Below are 23,217 nucleotides of genomic sequence, written 5' to 3'. Positions count from 1 at the left end.
CTCAAGGCTGTATTCGAAGCTTATCTTTGGTGTTCCCACAGTCCCCTGCGCACACCTCCATCAACGCCTTTCACATCGTGTTGAAAGGACATACACACCTGCGTCCTGTGCTGGACTATAAGAAAGCCCAAGGTAGAGACCAGCTCCTTTTTTTCTCTTTTCTTTTTTTTTTTCTTTTGAGAAGGAGTCTTGCATTGTCACGCAGGCTGTGGTCAGTGGTGCCATCTCGGCTCAATGCAACCTCCACCTCCCAGATTCAAGTGATTCTCCTGCCTCAGCCTCCAGAGTAGCTGGGACTACATGCACCCACCACCACGCCTGGCTAATTTTTTCTATTTTTAGTAGAGATGGGGTTTCACTATGTTGGCCAGGCTGATCTCGAACACCTGACCTTGTGATCCACCTGTCTTGGCCTCCCAAAGTGTTGGGATTACAGGCATGAGCCACCATGCCTGGCTGAGATCAACTCCATTTTTAATCTCAATACCCTCAGCCCTTTATACAACACTTGGCACATCACAGATGCCGAAGAAATTGTTTTTTGTTTTTTGTTTTTTTTTTGAGATGGAGTCTCGCTCTGTCGCCCAGGCTGGAGTGCAGTGGCCGGATCTCAGCTCACTGCAAGCTCTGCCTCCCGGGTTTACTCCATTCTCCTGCCTCAGCCTCTGGAGTAGCTGGGACCACAGGCGCCCGCCACCTCACCCGGCTAGTTTTTTGTATTTTTTAGTAGAGACGGGGTTTCACCGGGTTAGCCAGGATGGTCTCGATCTCCTGACCTTGTGATCCGCCCGTCTCAGCCTCCCAAAGTGCTGGGATTACAGGCTTGACCCACCGCGCCCGGCCCAGAAATTGTTTAGTAAACTCAACTAATTTATTCCAAGTAGATAAGTTTCCTCATATGTGTAATCTCAAACTTGCCCTAAATTGCTTCTGAGTTTCATTTCTTGAGATTCACTTAACCTGATCACCTACTTTCAATCATTTACTGATTGTTTATGTGCTGTGCTTTTTTTATACATATGAACTCATTTAATGTTTCCACAACCTGGCTGCAGAAGACTGCTGATATTTTTGCTTCCTTCTAGCAGTCACTATTCCTTGTGTCATAACTTTGCTCCAATTTTTCTCTGCAGAATCATCTACCCCCTACTCTAGGACCAAGTGATTTTGATTGGGGGAAAGATGCTGACACACCCAGCAGTGGGCTGGGCATATGACCAAAACTAAAGCCAAAGAGCGCATCACATTCCCCTGGTGACAATAATTGCTTCAAGACGGGCACATGACCAAATGAGCCAATGAGATGCAAAGAGACTTGTGCTTGGGCTGCTAAGACAGGTGTACATCCTCTTTCCAAAGAAAAAGTACTGCTGGAACTGCTACAGCCATCTTACCTCACCTGAGCCTCAGATTAAGGCCAGCAGAGAAGTAGGTAGGGTTAAGGGGGGAAGAGACAGCAAGTCGTGATGATGTTGGATAAGAAGTTGGGCTTAAAGCCACTTCTATAACCTGGACTTGTCATTTACATGAGCAAATCAACTTTCTTTTTTTTCTTTAGCTGAAGTCAGTTGGAATTAGGTTTTCTGGAAATTGGAAACCAAAAGAGTTCTATCCATCTGCCTATAAATGAGGTATTATTGGAAATAATTATTGTAAATTAAAGCTTCAAAACATCACTTAAGCAAATTATAGCTAATAAACAGCACAGCTAATATTTGGTTTTGAGATTTCCTAACTTTATACTTTGCTGTTTTCCATCATGAGATTGAAAACCTTGCAAAATATGGATAGGGGAAAACACACACACATGCATGCGTGTGTGCGCGCACACACACACACCATAAATTACCATGCAATTTTAAATGACCTCTGTGGGTCGATCTGCTACTCTCTTCAGTCAAGACATACTATTACACTAGACAATATTGAAAGTCTGCCTCACACAACACAGAAAAGTATCCCTAAAAATGTGAGTACACATTACTTTTCACTAGTCAAATGTCATTGCATAAGGTTATTTTTTCTTTAAAAAGATTCTATGGTGATCCTTCGAAAAAGTGAAGAATCTTAAATTTGAAAAGCAACATAGTGACCGCATTTAAATCTGGACATTTGTTGATCAGGATTGTCTCAAAGTAAGTCTGGCTTACAATCTAAAGGAGAGGGAATCCTAGCAGGGTGCAGGTCATGTGTAAAAGGCAGTGCACATCCTACCGTTTATTTCAAATGTTTACATGAATAGGTTATCCAAAACATCCAAAATGCTTCCAAAGATTTCATGAGGTAGAGATCCTCAGCTGTGTCCAGAAAACTTGAGAAAATCTTCTGTTAAAACAATTGACTTATCTAGCAGGCATTCATTTGAAAAAAAATATGTGTGGCACCTACTAAATTTTGGGGACTGTGCTAGGGAGTTGAGATATGATATTAAGCAAAAACAAGAAAGCCTGCTGTCTTGGAGTTTATAGTATCAAAAAAGGACTTCTGTGTACTGTGCTAGAAACTGGGTAGACAGAGGTAAATAAAGCTAATATCATCCCTGCCCTCACAGATCATGACCAAGTACAATATCTCTATATTTTGTATTGCTGCACTCCACTATTTGAAAAACTTTTGAGCACAATCCCTAATAAATGTATATTTTCTTGTTCATAAATGTTATACTTGTGCTACTTTCAGATATGTATAGTATAAAGTATACACAACACACAAACACACACACACACACACACACACAACTAGACAGTAAAAAGAAACCAAAATTTAACAAAAAGAGTTCAAATATTTTCCTCCACACCCCTCTTTAAAGACCACTGGTCTACTAATCTAAGTTTCCAAAATCCAAGCATTGGCCTAAATTAATCCTTTCAGACAGAGTCAAGGATTAATCTACACACTAGGGCAAGGGCCTGAGAATTCCTGTCCAGGGAGCCACCTATCAATGCCTGGCTGCCATCACTAAACCATTCTTGAATTCAGGGCAACCACAATCAAACCAGCTGTTTGACTGATTAAGTTTTCACTTTTCAAGCATTTGCTTTGGCATTGGGTAGACACACTGCTTGAGTGAATATTTGTCACAAAATATCTTACTTATGCACCAAGAATGGCTGGTTCAATGATCAATGCTGGAAAACCTAGGAGTGAAGAAAAATCTCCTGTACATTCTACTCAGAAACACATTACCTGGATAAGGCTGGCTGCACACTCCAACCAGGCCTTCAATTACAAAGCATCAGTATTCTTGTCATCCTCTATTTGTGCAGCCCACGAACTACAATTTTAAAAAAATGGTGTTTCCTTAAACCAAATTTCTACTCATTGTCCTGCAAATTAATTCAACCAACATTTATCAGTGCCTTCTATGAACGAGACACAACCAATAGGAATTTATTTTTGCCCAATGACCTGAACTAACATATATATTTATATGGATACATACACAAACACATGGGTTAAGAGACTCAGTTATATACAGATCTCCTACTTTGAGAAAATTATTTCACAGAAAATGATTGCTAAGTGGCGTTTACTTGCCCCATCCCCAGGCATCACTGTGAGCATACATTAGCATCCAATAGCATGCTTCATTCCCGCATGCGCTAATGAAAAATGATTGCTTGTCTTTCTAAAACGAAACCAATTATTCTTGTTTGTGTTGAATGGAAATTTAGGTTGTGTTTAGTGACAGAATAACTAAATCAGTCTTATGTGGAATCCAAGCATCAGTGTGGGTCCTGTTGCTTTGCTGACAGGAAATGTTACCCAGATAGCTTATTTGCTAAAACGGCTATTTTGGCTTTGAAACAAACAAACAAAAAACTCCACTCTTGTGACTTCCGAGCGAATGAACCATGTGCCCTCACCTCCATCTCTCTCTTTCCTTGGCATCTGTCCTAACACGGTACAGTAATGAGGCAACTTTTTACATAACCCACAGTATCTGCTCCACGCTGGTATACAAACACCTACCTGATTGACTATCACCAGTTCAGAACTGCTACCTAATCACATTTTTTCAGGCTGTGTGAACAAAATAATGTTTCTTTAATTATGTGAACTCTTTATTTTTGATATTTTAATGACATTTTAGAAGATAGAATAACCACTTCTCTTAGATGAGGTGGTATTAATCAGGTGTGACAGCCAGTTATTTGATCCATTTTTAAATCCCACTTGTGTTTTCATACAAGTAATCTGGGACTTGATTTCTCAGTCCTGGGTCTGTTATGTCACTTGTGTTTCTGCCCATAATGAGCAAAATAATTGAACCAAATTAGCACTATCTATAATTCAGTGCTAGATTAAAGGCATTATATTATTATTTTTTTTTTAGTGAAATGAAAAGGTATTCTCCCCTAGGATAAATGTGAATAAATAAAGGTCTGCGAGATCTACATTCCTTACCACATCTCAGTCCAACATACAGTTTCCCCTGGGGCTGCCAGACTATATACAAGACATATCCATTTCTTCACTGGGGTGGGTTTTGTACTGGGGAGTGGCTCAGGCACATGTGGAGGCTCTTTTACCTGGATCAGGATGCTGCAGATGATTTGGTACATCTTACGTGTGATTTGGGGATCAGAGTATTAGCATCGGGTGCAATCTGGGCACATGTTTGTTATATGCTGTAGTTGTTTCTTTGTTTGACCCTAGCATACTAACCTGAGAGGTCCCAGAGGACTGGCATGGATTGCCTATGCTCGGACTGTGTAGCCCCAGCACCAAGCACAGAGTTAGAAGTTCTTACCTAGAATTCTCACTACTGTTAAGTATTTTTGTGGAATACTAGGTATAAATATTGCTCAGTCCTCTCCTTTTGCAGAGAAAAATGATGAGGCCCAGAGTAGACTTGACCCCAAAGCAAATATACTCGAATTCTGTTCTCAATTCCCAGGCTAGTCTTCCATCCACCACACTGGCCTTATCTGTAAGCTCAGGGTCCAAACATTTGTTAATAATAAGAACTATAAAGAAGTGCTTCTCCAATACTAATATGCACATGAATCTCCTATGGGGCTTGTTAAAATGCAGATTGTGATTTAGTAGGTCTGGGTTGGGGTCTGGGAACCTGCATGTCTAATGAACTTGAGGGAATGCCAGGGATGCTGGTCCATGGACCACACTTTGAGTAGCCAGGCCAGATAACAGAGTGATTGATCCCTCTGGCTCTGGAGTCAGAATGATAGCATTCAAATCCTGACTCAGCTACTTTCTGCATATTACCATATGCCAAGCACAACACTACAGAGTCTATAGGGACCAGAGAAAGAAAGCAGGCAGTAAGGTGTGCAGGGCGCTGGGGCAGACAGGAGCATACAGGCCCTATCTAAGGCAGGAGCTGCTGTTTATTTTTATTTGATTATTACCTCATGAGAAGATCCCATGAGGATCCCGCCAGATTTTCTGAATATTCAAAGGAAAATCTTTACATCATGGATTTTATATTTGGGGAAGGAAGAGATAAAGATAGGCAGATAAACAGACAATTTTGAGGGGTTTTTTGTGTGTGTGTGTGTGTGTTTTTTTTTTCTTTTTTTTTGAGATGGAGTCTCACTCTGTGGCGTGATCTTGGCTCACTGCAACCACCACCTCCCTGGTTCAAGCGATTCTCCTCCCTCAGCCTCCAGAGTAGCTGGGATTACAGGCATCTACCACCACGCCCAGCTAATTTTGTATTTGTAGAGACGGGGTTTCGCCATGTTGGCCAGGCTGGTCTTGAACTCCTGACCTCAGGTGATCCGCCCACCTCGGCCTCCCAAAGTGCTGGGATTACAGGCATAAGCCACCATGCCCGGCCTGTTATCTCATAATTTTTAAAAGTTGGAAACTACTGAAAATATTTTAAAACAACTTGTAGGTGGGCCAGGCACAGTGCCTCAAGCCTGTATTCCCAGTAGTTTGGGAGGCCAAGGTGGACAAATCATTTGAGGCCAGGAATTCGAGACTAGCCTGGCCAACATGGTGAAACCCGTCTCTACTAAAAATACAAAAATTAGCCAGGTGTGGTGGTGCATACCTGCAATTCCAGCTACTCAGAAGACTGAGGCATGACAATCACTTGAACCTGAGAGGCAGAGGTTGCAGTGAGCCGAGATTACAGCACTGCACTCCAGCTTGGGCGAGAGTGCAAGACTCTGTCTCAAAAAAGAAAAAAAAAAACAAAAAACACCTTGTAGGCAACCTGTGGACTGGGTTATGCCTCCAGCTTGCTTCTTCTTTATGAATGTTTTCATTTAATCTTCAAAACAACCCTGTGAGTCAGGTAACTGTTATTGTGATTATCTTTTTACCATAAAGGAAACTGGCTTAGAACCATCTCATAAATCACTCTCTGTATATAGAGCTAGGTAGAGATGGAACTAGAACTTAAGCCAGGAATGACTGATTCCAAAGCCCACCCACTACACAGCAGTGGTGACTATCACTAAGTCTGGCCCAGATCTCCCCAGTCTTTCAAATGTCCCCTGTCCACGGCTACCCTACATCCAGCAAAAGGGAGGAAGTGCTAATAGCCATTGAAAGAAGTTTCCCTCTAGGCAAATCCAACTGCTCCAGAAGCTCAAACTTGTGACAGGCACCTCCTAAGCACTGTGCTATCGCGCTCCTGAAACAGGTTCAGTCCTGATACTGTTTGAGGGTAATGAAACGAGATGACTGAAAGCACCTGCTTTGGGCTCAAGTCAGCCCAGTTTGAACCTTGGCTCTGAAAACCAAAGGAGATCTGATCCACAACGTATCCTTCTTTTTTTTTTTTTTTTTTTTTTTTTTTGAGGCAGAGTCTTGCTCTGTCGCCCAGGCTGGAGTGCAGTGGCCGGATCTCAGCTCACTGCAAGCTCTGCCTCCCGGGTTTACGCCATTCTCCTGCCTCAGCCTCCCGAGTAGCTGGGACTACAGGCGCCCGCCACCTCGCCCGGCTAGTTTTTTGTATTTTTTAGTAGAGACGGGGTTTCACCATGTTAGCCAGGATGGTCTCGATCTCCTGACCTCGTGATCCGCCCGTCTCGGCCTCCCAAAGTGCTGGGATTACAGGCTTGAGCCACCGCGCCCGGCCAACGTATCCTTCTTGGTAGCTAATCAAGGAGAAATCTAATGGGACTTGGGTAATACCAAAGGTCACAAAATGACCATTTCCAGTTTCACAAACACCTAGACTTTGGAGACAAGAACCACCTGGTTTGGGACTTGGTTGGCGTCTGGCTGAGCCACCTCAGTTATATTGCTTAACCTATCAGAGGTTTAATTTCTCCAATTAAGAATGAGGATAATAACCCCTATCTCCTACATTTTCTTTTGGGTTTTGTAGGAATTAAGTGAGATGTATGTAAAGTGCCTGATACATAGTAGGCACTTTATAAATTTAAGTTCCTTAAGCCCCATTTTTATTCCTGTAACAGCTCTGCCAACTTTGTCCCAGAATACTACTGGGTAAAAGTGAGCAGATTATACCAAATCTACGAACATTCCTTCTCCAAGCTTTAAAAAAGGCAAAATAATACTACTGGATGTAGCTTAACAGGAAACACCCTTGACCTGGAATCAAGAATGTAGACATTTCCAAACAACCCACGGATGTTGGGGCAACTGAGGTTTAGAAATGTTAAGTCACTTATTCAAGATTACTCTCATCCAGAACTCAATAGTCTCATTCCTCAGTGAATCCACTCCACTACAAGTCACTTTACCTTCTGTGGTCTTAGTTTCTTCATCCATCAGAGAGAGATATCTGAAATATTCAGCCATTTAAGACATTCGTATTTTTCTTCTGGTCCTTGGGGGTCTTCCCCATTAAATTCTTCACTGAGAAGAATTTCACTAGACCAGGATGCAGCACCATTGGAAAGGAGCATAAAGACAGCGGCTTGCTCTCAGACGCACTGTTCCGGGCTATCACATTAAAGATAGGTCATGTTTGGTGATCTGCCCCACTCTCCTTTCAAGCTGGCCTGTGTGGACACTTGGGTAGTCTCTCTCTTGGATCTAAACAATTTTCAAGAGGCTCAGATTTCCAGGATGGAAAGGATCTCTTTGATACAGATCAAGTTCAGCTTTAATCATTAAACCGTTTCACACTTCCCTGTGAATTTTTACTAAAGCGGGGAAACTGAGCCAATGCATGCACACCAACTCAGAGGGTGGGTGCTGTGGATCAAGGCGGGGAGAGGCAGGGGAGACAGCAGTCTCCTCTACGACACATGGAGACACCCCGTTAGTACCGAAATCCAGGGCCAAGAGAGGAACTTTAAATAGAAATCAAATACTGCTACCCTTTCTTTCTCCCTCCCCACTGCCTTACAGATAAACACACGAGGTTTATGATTGGATAAAGGTTTGGTTTCATTCCAAGCATAAAAAATGGCTTTAGAAGACTTCAGTTTCCTGTCTCCTAACTTTCCTGACCACAAATATTTTTTATTGTAAGCCTTGAAAGTAAAGGGTTATTTAATCAATTAACACTTCAAATGCCTTTGGTTCAACTCTCAGTTTGTTCTAAGTTCAATTCTTGGCTTCCTATTCATTAACTTTAGACAGCTAGTCCTACCTCATCTCTCTTCACCTAGAAAGCTTTAGTTCCTATCCTTTCTGTATTTTACGGTTTTACAATACTTTATTGCATTGCTATATTATAATATTTCTGCCCTTCCCCTACCCCCAAATAATCCTTTATGAGGAAGCATAGACGAAGTTTGGAATGCAGTGAAGTAAGCATAGCAGTCTTTATAGCATTTTACAAATTTCTCTTGGCCTCAGAAATCACAAAATAATCACACAAAGAAACCTAACCCTTTGCCTGCAGGACAATGCATGGTTTTTTATTAAAAGAGGAATTTAAATTCCTTCTGTGCGCAGACTGTTTTAACTATAAAGACTTAGAAAATTAATTTTTGCCTATAATCTCTTATAGATAATACTATAAAAATAGTTCCTCTTTAAGAAGCATATTTCATGCAAATATCAAAAAGCCTTTTATCTGTGTTCAAGATTTTTTGTTCTATTTCTGTCCCTTGTTTCCTTCTCTTAGCTGAGGATCAGACTTCGGGAGCCCTGGATCTCTAGGCACGCCGCTGAGAGGCAGGGCCCGGAGGCAGGCAGCAGATTGGCTTGCTTGGCTACTTTAAAAGCAGAGAAACTGAAGAGCCCAGATTAACTTCCTACTATGTGCTGGGCACTGTGTCAAGTGCTAAGGTAAAGCAGCAGTGAATTAAAAGGACAAGCAAGGCAGGGTTCCTGCCAGAAAGATCAGAATGGCATCGAGCTGCAGTAAGAGATAGGACTGTTGGTGCAGAATGAGAGGAAAGGCAAAGCAATACTTTTATTTTTTCTTTTTTAAGACAGGGTCTTACTCTGTTGTCCAGGCTGGAGTGCAGTGGAGCAATCTCAGCTCACTATAACCTCCATCTCCCGGGTTCAAGTGATTCTCCTGCCTCAGCCTCCCAAGTAGCTGAGATTACAGTCATGCGCCACCACGCCCAGCTAATTTCTGTAATTGTTGTAGAGACGGAATTTCACCATGTTGGCCAGGCTGATCTTGAACTCCTGACCTCAGTTGATCCATCTGCCTCAGCCTCCTAAAGTGCTGGGATTACAGGCTTGAGCCACCACACCCAGCCACAATACATCTTTTAAGCAACATTGTCCAAATTTCCCTCACTCACAAGCTGCCTTCAGGATTTTTACACATCCTAAAACCACCCATAATTGTATTTATTTAATATTTTTCTTCAAATGACTTACTTTTTTTAACTTTAATTTTGCTTTTGCTTCATTTTAAGCAATAATATGAGTGAAAGTCACTGTTTCTGGATTTTAATTGTGTACTTATTTTAGTTTATATTTTTCCTTTAATATATATTAAAATATATATTAATACATATTTCTCTAATACATATTAAAATAAGTACACAAAGATTAAAATAAAGAAATGTTCATGTAGATACTGCTAAAAGTTATCTCAGGTACACCCCCAGTAACCCAACAACACATAGGGAAAACCTGCCTTAAGATAAGGTAGAAGAAGCCAAAAAGAGGAAGGGAGGAAGAAGAGACAGCTAGGATTTAGCATTTGTAGAAGAAGGGTCTCCATACACACACACACCAAATGAAGCACTGAAGTCGGATGCTGAAGATGCCTTGATTCTCACTTAATGTCTTTCTGTCCCCAGAGCAGATCCCCAGAAGACCTAAGGTCCAGACTCAGCAGCATGCACTGTTTGTCAACAGGTTGCTGGTCTGGATAGATCTGCCCAGATCCATCATTCTCACGAGAACACCCATCTAAGCACACATCTTATCACTGGAGCCACATCATATGCTTTCAGCAGAAAGAAAATCAGTGCTTATTGTTACCTTCAGCTGCCATCCACATAGTAAATTTATTGCCCACTCCTTCAGGCTGTTCAGGCTGCTATAACAAAACACCATAGAATGGGTAGCTTATAAATAGCAGACATTTAATTCTAACAGTTCTGGAGGCTGGGAAGTCCAAGATCGAGGCATTAGTAAAGGCCCGTGTTCTGGTTCATAGATAATGCCCTCTCACTGCATCCTCACAGGGGGAAAGGGACAAGAAGCTCCCTCAGGCCCATTTTATATAAGCGCTAATCCCATGATCTAATCGCCTCCCAAAAGCCCCCACCTCCTAATACCAGCTTTTGGGATTAGGATTTCAACTAATGAATTTTGAGGGGATACAAACATTGAGATCATGGCTCCCAGGAAGGGTGCAGTACCTACTCATGTCCTAAGCACTGGACATTTTGGTTCGTTAATTTTTCAAAAGGCAGCTGTTAGTGGAAAGAGCCCAGGCTGTAGAGTCAAAAAGTCTCTCTTGGAATTTCTGCCCAGCCACAGGCCAGATGTTAGATTTTGGGTAAGTTATTTAAGTCCTATAACTCTCAACTTCCACATTTATAAAATGGAGATAATGGAGATAAAATGAAGATGCATGCTTCTAGCAATTTTCTTTTGGAAGAGAGGACAAAATGCTTAGTGTATGTAAAAGTATAATGTCTAGCACGTAATTTGAAATCACACAGTAAGTATATTTTTAATATGACCTATGCAGCATTAGAAATGATGAAATTACAGTAATGAATACTATAAAAGTAATATCAAAAATCCTTAAAATAATTTTAAAATATTGTAAATATCCAGTATTTCAATTTTAATACATTCTTCTGTATATGTGTATTCACTCTGATTTCAAGTAAGAAAAGTTACTCATGTTTATAGGAAAAAGGTTAAAAACACGGGAAAATAAAATTTAGTGTGTTAGGGTTAAGAGGCAGTTTGGAGTAGAAATTAGGAGCATTATCTCTGGAGCCCACTGGACCAGGATTTAATGCAAGCTGCGCCACTTCCTAATTGTATTATCTTAGCTCATTACATTATCTCTCTCTAAGCCTCAATTCCTTTCCGGAAAAATGGGAATATTAATAATAGTATCAACCTCATAGGTTGGCTTAGCTGTCTCTGGTATTTAGTAAATTCCCAATACATAGTATAGGAATTAAGGTGGTAGGATAATGGATGATACTTTTAACTTTAAGAAGTGATCTCTTTTTGTTCTTTAGAAACTGCAAGTAGCCAAATTACAACTACATGTTACTGAATATCTACTGCTCAACCGCAAAGTTATGCTGTGAGAAACAGTTAGAAAAACAAAACTACCTCCACCACTAGACTGCCCCGTCAATGCCCAGCCACACCTGGGCAGTTTGTGACCAAACCAGAGTGACAAAGACCTCCCACCTAGCACAGTCAAATCAGACCTAATGATCCAAGTGCTTTTTTCTCACACAGAACAAATATATCTTCAATATCCCTGGGCTGTGTGTCTACTACTGCCACTTCCAATTTTACTTCACAGCTGCACTGGAAAATGTTAAACTCTCTTCCATTTAGGCAGCTTTTATTTGTATTCAGACGAAGACAGAGTGTGTACCACGGAAAAACTTGACCATTAAAAAATTCTATTTGACTACATATATTTTTATCAATTGGTAAAGCTATCAAAGCAGGCATTTTCACTTAAAAGCCTGGAAATAAAGTTGATATTATCTGGTTGGGGGAGGGCTGGGGAAATCACTAGAGGAAAAGAAAACCCTTTTGTGTATCCAATTTCATATTGCTGTTGTCATGTACAGGATGTATATTCAAATGTGTTTGCATATTTCTAAACTGATCATACATCAAAATTAGAGCCATATTGTTTCTTTTACAGTGAAACTGTTTATATAGGAAATATTGTACCAAACATTCCCTGCCTCCACCCTGGGTTGTGACTGATTACAGAGTGAGATAAAAGCACTTACATACACAAACACGAGAAAAGTCTATATGCATGCAAGAAATCAAAAGAAGGTGTGATTTTTAACACAAACACTATTATCAACCAAAAATAAAGAAGAAGGAAAAACAAAGATAGCTGGAGTTTATGCAAATTCTGAGAAAGCAAAAAGCATATACTTGCACACTGATAGATTGAAAATTAGAGGTTGGGTTAGACAACTGCAGAATTCAGTTTGATAACACAGCTCAAAACAGCTCCTGGGTGCCGTTTTATACTCATGTGACCAACTGAATTAGAGTCATATACAAGTGACAGATATGGCCCACTAAGGGGAATCCATTTCCTAATCCACTATGGGAAACAGTAATTTAAAGCTAGCCACTTGGTTCTTTAGAGTATTTTCTGGAAGGGCTGTATCCGTTTCAATAAGTTCAGTTGAATTTTCCCTCCTCCACACTCAACCATTTTTTCCATCTTCTTCCTGCTTAAAAGCTTGGTCCCAGTACAAAGTGAAGTGGGAAGCTGGCAATTATCCTATAAATCCAGGTTATGTTGTTAGGTCAACAGAATTGTAGATTTGATGGAGCTTAAAGGAATTTTAGAGATTATCCTATCCAGCAGCTTTCAAACACTAAATATTTTGTTAATGAAATCATATGTAGAACTCCAACATATAAATTAAGTTTTACAAGTATTTCACTAGTATAACTTGGTCAAAGATCATAGAGGGAAGAAAAAAAAGTAGGGACGTGATTGTCCAAAGCCGAAGAGTCCATGAGAGATGAGAAAGTGGAGTAATGTGGAAATCCAAAGGAGAAAATGATTGCTTCTGTCTAAGCTGAGCAGGAAAAACTTCATGATGTTGGTACTAAAAGATCAACAGAATTTGGACATTCTTTCCTCCACTCACTCGCCCTTCCTTATGAAAGATATAAGTTAGAATTGTGGTCTTCTACAAATTCATCTAATGGACAGGCACATGAGAATTTTATCAACCTGAGGAGGTTGTCACTTTCCCATAATTGTCCATCCTTTGGATCCTGTGGCAGAGATTGCTGACAGGTCACCAAAAGTCTTTCCTTGTCTTGTGAACACAACTACACTTCCCAGCTTCCCAACATCAGATATGGCCATGTGACTGAATTCTAAAATGACATATGGAAAGAAATGATGTGTTCCAGGCCTAGCCCATAAAACAAATTCCTCCGTGCAATTCCTTGTTCTCTTCTCTTTTTCTGACTATATATTGATGATGCCCAGCATGGTGTGAGCTGAGAAGTGACACACGGAGGATGGCAAAGCCTCCATTAACCTGGATCCCCGAAACACTGCATGGAGCAACGCCCCCACCATCACCATTACTAGTCAGCAATATCTGCACTGGACTGTTACATGACAGAGAAATAAAATTTCATGACATTAAACCTCCTGATATTTTAGGATTTGTTACATCAGCTGTTACCACCCTAATACAGATATCTTTCTCTATTAGAGCCATCTCATCTTTCCCTTTCTTGCATATATTTGTATTTTTCCCAGGTGCATTTTTGTACATCACTAAGCTTTTGTACATCATTAATTATGGAATCTCAGGAAAATAGCTACTAATCCAAGTCTCTTCGAAGGAACAAATGTTTCCACATAGTTATTTGAAACTCCTCTGTGTGCCATTTTTTTTATAGATAAAGAAGAGCATGGAATAGACATGGGCAAAGCCTCTTCCTATCACGAAAAGTCTGCTTCTATGACGCAGTGACAAAGTTGTCAATGACAGCATGCATTGGTATAATGGAAAAGTTACCAGATTCAGAGTCAGATAACCTCAGGCATATGACCCAATCTTCCAGTTTTCCTCACTGTAAAATAAGGACAAAAATGCCAACTTTGCAGAAGGTGTTGGTTATTCACTCAACGGCCATTAATGAGGTACCAGTTAGGGTCTATTGCCAAAGAATGTTTATCTGGAGGTTCTTTGTAAGCCAACAGTGGTTGATGATGACGTTTACATATCTCTTTAGCTAGCTAGGTTCCTGATAATGTGGGCCAGTGCTGGAAACTAGTAAAAGAGGTATAAATATGCAATACTATTTTATCCAAAGGATTCCAATTTTCTATCTTGGAGACTGCAAAGAGGGGTTTTATGAAATTGGCTGTATATCCCATTGGCCACTTTGCCTTTTCCCCAGTTTAGAAACTCTAGGTTTGATTCCCCACCCCAACCATGTGCACCAGCATCACCAACACTAGATACCTTTCTCTTTTACAAAGTCTACCACTCCCCAGGCATGCCAAATAGGCAACATTCAGAATGCCAGCTAACGGTGGGCAGAGGGCAGAGGACGTCATTCTGCATTGCTGCCCGGAATTGCCTTCAAAGTCAGCATGTCACTCACCAAGGAAGCTCCACCAGCTTTCAGTGGGGAGATCTCAACCCTCCATCTCTCACTAGATTTGGAGGCCATGTAAAATCCAGAAGCCAAAGAGCCCCATTCTCTCATGACCACCCATCAGTTCTACCATAGTCATTGTCCAAGAAGGCTGCCATCTTACTCAGACCTGGGATCAGTGGCTATCAGGACAGGACAGGATAGTACGGGAAGGCAAAGCTGTCAGGCTGTTAACTGGTTCATTTTTTTTTTCTCTTCCAGAGTACATTTCAGTTTCAGAAAGAGCTCTGCAACTAAACACTTACATAAAGGTTTGTAAACCTCTGAAACAAGTGCCGTGAGGCAAGTGACTTACTTCAAACTTCAATTTTCTCAACTGTAAAATGTGAGTAATAATATGTTGTTTTTTTCTGCCACGTGAGGATTGTTTGAAGCACAAATGAAATCATTTCAACCATGGACAAATCTAGGAGGTTTTATCATTATATCTTAATTGCTATCTTACTGAAGGCCAGCACCAAGACCTAGAGCTCAAAATCATGTCATTGACAGGGCATATTCTAGGTCAATCATACTGAATATAAGACTACTTTCTTTTAGATTTTAAATATGCAGGATCTCTTCAAAATTAAAGCCTTGAATAATAATAAAGCCTCAGGAATCCAGACACTGCAGATTCAAAATTTATCACTCCGTAGAGAGAGCTAAACTGAAATGAACCTTTGCACCAATTATAAAATAAGAACTTAATGTATAAACAAAGTTTCGAGCAGAGTATTGGCCCTACTTGCGAGTAAGTCTTCAAAGCCTTTTGCTCAGAGCTTTCAAAAATATTTTCAAAGCAACCTTTTCCTATAAATAAGTGATAAAGCTATTCTGAAATGTTCTTACCTCTTTGTTATGGCAAGTCCCATAAGGGCTTATTCATGAAGATTTTGTTAACTGAATTTTCTTAATTAAAAATGCATTTGCCTAAGATACTCTATAATTTAACTTTGTGCTATGAATAAAAATCACCTTTCATTGAGTGCTCACGGATGTCAGGCCACTGTTTTAAGCGTGTTCACACACATCATCTCACTTAACCCTATGACGACCTTGTGATGTACTGTGGACATGATTATTTCCTTTTTACCCACAGGAAAGCCAGGCTCAGAGATTTTAAGTAACTTGTCCAGTGCCCTGAAACTAGAAAGTGATACAGCAGAGATATTATACAAACCAAGAATTATCTGATTCCAAAGCCCTTTCTCCTGCCATTTTTCTGCTTTGCCTCTTAAGATTTACCTTTTATCTAGTTAGCCCAACTTAGTAGGAACTTTGGTACAATGAAATATAATAAAAAGGTTAGTCTCCACACCATCAGCTGGCATGCTCCTAGAAAGTAACAGCCACCTCTGACCAAATCTTTATTAAATCCATTCAGCCTGATTAGGTGTCATCATCTGTGGATGCCACAGGGAAGTTTGATACTCACAATGACTTCCAAGCTCCCCTCATTGTCAGACAACTGATAAGCTTGAGAAACAACCTGTGTTGAGGTAACAAAATCACCAGCAAGTGGGAAGTGGTCATGGGAAAGTTAACTCAGGGGGCTATTAGGCTCATCTGCCATCTTCCCTTTGATCCTCTACTGATATTGCTCCAGGCACCAGCCCTGGCTTTTACGGGGAGGGTAAAGGACAAAAAGCATTAGTCTGTTTTGATCCCTCCCAAGAAAGAAAAGAGGACCAGCTGGGAAGGGCAGTGCAGTTGTTTCATGGTAATGCAGGCGTTGGAGGGAGCTGGCCCCAATGTCAGGAATGTGCAACTCTATCCACTGCTGATTTTCTTCCCAAAGAGAGACCCTTTGGAACATAAACTTCAACCAAGAATTGGATTTTTCTTACAACGTCAACAATCACTTTGTTATTAAAGAAAAAATCTGGGCGGGAGACAGCAGATGGGTACATCTGACAAGGGGCTGGGAGGAGGCAGCAGTGTTTCAGGTATTGGAGAAATTGTTCAAGGACAATTTGTGTGTGGAAATATAAACCCTATAAATCTGCCAGAGCCAACAGGGCTGAAGACAAATCACTCACAGAAATGCATCTCTCCCCAGCAAAGCTGACCACGGGCTTAATTTAGGTGCATGCCCTGTTTGTGCTGCATTTCAGATATTGTTTTAAGAGAGGCAAGGGCAACAAAGAAGTAAATTGATATCAGTCCCCCTACCTTGTCCTGTTAATAGCATCTTTTGCCTTCTGGTATTTTTAGAGCTTTGATTCAAAATAGAAAGGTCTATGTCATGATCCAGACCAGTGAGCACATCATTGCCATGGCAATAGAATATTGGCCTAGGAGCAAAAGAGCCAACTTTCTCTTCCCAATGCCACCATCAACTTTCTTCTTCGTGTTGGCATGACTAAATGAGATGGAGGAGCTGATCCATTATTTAGCCAATTGAGAGCTGCCTAAACCACTGAGATATAAGTCACATTAGGGCAGGGATTTTATCTTTTCTTGCTCATGCTCTATCCCCAGTGTCTGAACTGTGAGTCACTTGCAGTAAGAAGTCAATCATTATTTGTGGAACTCATGAATGAATGAACCATCCATTCATTTATTCATCCTCAAAGATCACTGCCAAATATTCATAGGTTTTCCTCCCACAGAATTGCAAATTATACTCATTATCTCATTCAATTTTATCTCTGGGGCCATGGGTAAATCACTGATACACTTCCATATTACTTTAAGTGCAGGTGCATGATTTTGGGACAAGAGTTAATCTCTGGAAAAATCTTGCACCAACTTAACTTCTGCTTAATTTTCAAACTCTCCCTTACCAACTTATTATTGCGGTGATCTACTTTCTTAACTTCTTATGTTCACCAGCTTGTATAATATAGGTTACAGACAATTAAACAAAGAGCAGTGCTTAGAATTATTGCTCTCTAGATTATCAGATTCCAGTTTCATTCTATCATACTTTTTCTTAAATGAACGAACAGTCAGCTTTTCAAAGGAGGTTTTAGAAGAGAGGCTTGTGATATGACCGTAATTAAGTCATTTCTCCTTTCCGGACTTCCATTTCCCATCCAACATAGAAGGCAGTTGGACCAGATCAGAGGCACCAATATGGCAACACTTGGAGTAGATGGAAACCACAGACATGTCTTATTTGACTCACATGGAGATTTTTGAGTGGGGTGGGGAGCACTTAAGTGTGGGATGGGGGAGGTGGGAGGTGTTTAGTTGTCAATATATAAAGAAATTTTCACATAAAATTGGCAATATCCAAATTCCTAGCTTTTCTTTATTTTCTTTTTCTTTCTTTCTTTCTTTCTTTCTTTCTTTCTTTCTTTCTTTCTTTCTTTCTTTCTTTCTTTCTTTTGAGAGAGAGTCTCACTCTGTTGCCCAGGCTGGAGTGCAATGGCACGATCTCGGCTCACTGCAACCTCTGCCTCCCAGGTTCAAGCAATTCTCCTGCCTCACCCTCCCAAGTAGCTGGGACTATAGGTATGCACCACCACGCCCAGCTAATTTTTTTGTATTTTTAGTAGACGTGGTAGTTCACCGTGTTGACCAGGCTGGTCTTGAACTCCTGACCTCAGGTGATCCGTTTGCCTCCGCCTCCCAAAGCGCTAGGATTACAGGAGTGAGCTACCACGCTCGGCCCCTAACTTGTCTTTAGAAGTCATGTCTGGCAATACTGGGTTCAAAGTCTTACAGGGGAACAGTTTAGGAGGTGGCGCCTTTTAGGATAGCTTGATCTCTGGTTCCCCAGTGCCTTCAACCCCATGTCACTCCTTAATGTTAGCTGCCTGACCGCCTGAGCTAAGCAAGCCCTGAATTTCCTTCTATATTGAGCATTCTGTTATTCCAAAACTGTATGAAATACAGTCAGTTGGTATTGGGACACTAACAAGCATTTGATGAGGGTATATATTGGGTAAATCTCTGTGTTGCCACTCAATGTGATTTATTTATTTGTTAATATCACAGGGACACTCAATGCTCTGCATCTCCATTTGTTCATCAGTACTGAAAAAAATGGCTACTCAGTGAGGAGCTACTGAGGCCCATGGATGCCATGCAGTCCACTGGCCTCACTTTGAATATAAGGCTAAATGATTAGGATGCTACCTCTGTTGTTGCTTCTCAAATAACGGAGATATTTACACTAAATAAAGACAAACTGTGAGAATTTTTTCATTGACATTCTTCTAGTCAATGAAGTAGATCATGCAAGTGGTAAGACGGTACATTTTTCCCATGGGACTCAATAAAACTATTTTTATTTTGAATGGAAAATAAATACAGCCTGTAAACGTTATTTATTTTTTCTGAGAAATGCCTTCTATTTCTCAAATTCTATGATCCATGTTTTGTTAATGCCTTTCTCCACCAAGACAAAAAGACTCCAAAACTGGGGATATTCTACTAATATTATATTGGTAGAAAAGAATAAAACTGAAATTGCCTAACTATGTTCTAAATGTTTTTCAATACAATTACATTTTAGCCTTACAGCAGTCCAGTGAAGTAGATGTTATCATCCTACTTTTACTGTGAGGCACCAGTAACAGTTGGAACTAGAAGTCAAACTCAGTGTGGTCTGATTTAAAATACCAACTTTTCCTACTTTACTTCACTGCCCCCTTGAAAAGTCTGTTTCCCAAACTGCAGACAATGACATGATTTTGGGTGGAACTAAGCACTGATGAGTTAAATATCCCTCCATTAGTGACTACAAATAAATAGATCTATTTTTGTCATTGATAAATGTATTTTAGGTGTGGAAATGTTTTAATTTATTGGATTTATCATCAATTGTTTTCCATTGGTGAATTTTATTTTTAAAAAACTTTTAAGTAGCATTTTTGTTTCCATTGTACTTACTTTTATGATTTCCTTGTATTTACTGCAGGTGGATACTGACTTTTCTTTCAGTTATAAACAGTTTTAAAAGTGAATCAATAAAATAAACAGCCAGGCCAGATGCAATGGCTCCCATGTGTAATCTCAGCACTTCAGGAGGGCAAGGTGGGCAGATCACCTGAAGTCAGAAGTTCAAGACCAGCCTGGCCAGCATAATGAAATTCTGTCTCTAACAAAAATACAAAAATTAGCCAGACGAGGTGGGGTGTGCCTGTAATCCCAGCTACTTGGTAGGCTGAGGTGGGAGGATTGCTTGAACCGGGGAGGCAGAGGTTGCAGTGAGCTGAGATCGTGTCTTTGCACTGCAGCCTGGGCGACAGAGCGAGATTCTGTCTCAAAAAAATGAATACGTAAGTTAATTAATTAAATAGCCAGGCATGGTGGCTCACGCCTGTAATGCCAGCTACTCAGAGGCTGAGGCAGGAGGATCCCGTGAGCTCTGGAGTTTAAGGCTGCAGTGAGTTATGATCGCCTCACTACACTCCAACATGGGTGGCAGGGCAAGACCCTGTCTCTAAATATATATATTTATTTATATAAAATTAGGAGAGGAAACAGCACAAGTGGCAAATTGATAAGTAAAAAATCAGAAAGAAAATACACCAATGTTTAAAGTTCAGGAAAAATTAATCTGAAGGGGAAGGTATTTGGTCAGGGATCTTGGGAGGGGCTTATTTCATCTGGGGTTAATTAAAGTCCCATCCCAGGGAACAGCCATCTTATTGGCTGAATATGGGAAAGGGCCAGAAATAATAAAGTATCTACAAGGAAAGATGTTAATAGAAGAACAGATCTTTTCTCTTTTTGTCTTCCCAGTGGTTTCCTCTTCAATACACCCCTTCCTGTCTCCTAACTCGATCCCGCCCAGCACCTATTACTCTCCTATTAGGCTGCTCATGCATTTTAAAATCCAGCTTAATTGGACATTGACATATTTGGCTCCTCTCTTTAGCATCAAAGCCACCCAATCAAGTAAAAAAATTATTTTCTCCTCAGTACTGCAAATGGAAAGTATCTGCATGCAAAAAAAATTAAAAATAAATAAAAATTCCTTCTGTAAGAAAGAACATCAACAGGAGCACAAAGTAGAACATGCCAAGTGTTCAGAAAGACAACATCAGCTTCATTTTATTTAAATGCTCCATTGTTTGTAATATATTTTTAATAGCTTGAAAATCTAATTTTTTCACTACTAATTTTATCCTTGGCCACTTAGCAAATACTGGTACTGACTTTTTTTTTCTTTTCTGCCTCTGTTACCCCAGTAGTAAAAGCTGGAGATTTGGATATGTGAGTTCTTAATTACAAACCATTACAATGAAAATATCAGCTCTGCACTGGGAATAGCACCAAGTGGTATAAAGACCTAGACTGTTATGAATTATTTGGGACTGGAGTATCTCTCTACCCTACTATAGGAGAGAGACTCAGAACACTCAGAAAAATAGAGACAGAAAGTCTGTGGGGGTGGCTGATCTGTAGTGAAACTCTTTTACAATTTAGAAGACACAACTGTACTGAACCTTTATACTAACCACATATTACTCATTGCATAATTATTGCAGGATTGAAAATGTATGACAAATGTGCCATAACTCCCCCTGCCCACTCTCATGGCAGACATTGCTAATCAATTATGAAACTCTTTCCCACTAAACATTCTAGGTCGACACTGCTGTTGGGATGGCATGACAGGGGGAAGGTTGGAGCAGAAAGAGCAAGAATCTCCCCTATTCCTGACATTTCCTTCTTGTAAAAAGAGCACCACTAATGTAACACTCCTACTTTCCTCCAGAGAAGAAAAAGAGACATAATCTGATTGGTAAGCTTTAAAAGCAACACTAGCCATGGGTTGCCAAGCCCCTTCCTCTGGCAGTATGCACACTCACACAGAGCATGTACTCCTGATAATTCTCTACCAGCTAGTGAATTTATCAGTGAACTTACTCTTCGGCCTGTAGGAAGATCAGTAGTGGTCCACTGCTGCTAGAGGCTGGTTGTGGTCCCTGTAATATGGCACAGCAGATATAACCACATTCCTCAGTAGCAACTTTATTTTATTTATTTATTTATTTATTTTTTTTTTGAGACGGAGTCTCGCTCTGTCACCCAGGCTGGAGTGCAGTGGCCGGATCTCAGCTCACTGCAAGCTCCGCCTCCCGGGTTCACGCCATTCTCCTGCCTCAGCCTCCAGAGTAGCTGGGACTACAGGCGCCCGCCACCTCGCCCGGCTAGTTTTTTGTATTTTTAGTAGAGACGGGGTTTCACTGTGTTAGCCAGGATGGTCTTGATCTCCTGACCTTGTGATCTGCCCGTCTCAGCCTCCCAAAGTGCTGGGATTACAGGCTTGAGCCACCGCGCCCGGCTAGTAGCAACTTTAACAATGACAAAGGTGATGTTTTGATTCTTTCTCTCTTACTCTTTTGCCTAGCTCTAATTGATTCAAGCCTTGGGCCAAAAAGAAGCATGATGTTTCAGGGTCCTTTAAAACCCCTCACGGAAGCAATTGATTAGGGCTCTCGCAGGAAATTGATGTACAGTCTAGCGTACTTCAGGAGCCATAATGTGGTCTGATTTACAGTTAACGAGAGATGTGGGAGGTCAACATTGTTAGGCGTGGCATGCCAACCACCTATACAAGGCCCGACACAGGAGTAGCTCTTGTGTCATCAAGTTCCCGAGACTTTGCCGTCCAGATCATCACTTTTGTCATTGCTTCAGACATAGTCTGTCCCAAGCAACTCACCCAACTGATCAAATTCATGAGCAACCCTCATATACTCCTGGTGGAAGTGGAAATTGGTGCCATTTTGAGGGGGCCAATTTAGCAGTACATAGCCAAATTTTCAATTTAGTTACGAGTTGTGATGGCAGTTTCACTTCTGTGTATCTATCTCATAGAAAATGCATGCACAAAAATAAATGTCCAAGTTTATTGCAACACCTATTGTAATGATGATAATTTGGAAACTACCTAAATGCCCAGCCATAGAGAACTGGTTAAATAAATAGTTATGAAATATTGTGAACTGGCTTCTAGTCATTTCATGGGTTTTTTGTTTGGTTACTTGGTTGGTGTTTTAGAGACAGGGTCCTGCTCTGTTGTCCAGGCTGGGAGTGCAGTGGCGATCATAGCTCACTGTATCCTCCCTGGGCTGAAGTGATTCTCCCACCCCAGCCTCCCAAGTAGCTGGGACTACAGGTGCACACCACCATGCCTGGCTATGTTTTAATTTTTTGTACAGACAGAATCTCTCTGGTTTCGACCTTCTGCATTCAAGTAATCCTGCCCCCTCGGTCTTCCTGAGCACTGACTGGGATTGTAGGTGTGAGCCACCATGCCTGGCCCATTTTGTTTTCTAATGTAGCAATTTTATACTATGTGTCATGGCATGGTGATAGATGGGGAAAGAGTATCCACTTCTTACTCTATATTTCTTCTATTTGAAATTTTGAGTAAATGTGCTAATTTTATGGTTAGTAATTAAGAAAAATGGGCCGGGCGTGGTGGCTCACGCCTGTAATCCCAGCACCTTGGGAGGCCGAGGCAGGCGGATCACGAGGTCAGGAGATCGAGACCATCCTGGCTAACACGGTGAAACCCCGTCTCTA

This window comes from Colobus angolensis, unplaced genomic scaffold (assembly GCF_000951035.1).
Source record: "Colobus angolensis palliatus isolate OR3802 unplaced genomic scaffold, Cang.pa_1.0 Scaffold226, whole genome shotgun sequence".
Taxonomy (NCBI): Eukaryota; Metazoa; Chordata; class Mammalia; order Primates; family Cercopithecidae; genus Colobus; species Colobus angolensis.
Note: the sequence above shows the minus strand (reverse complement) of the source record.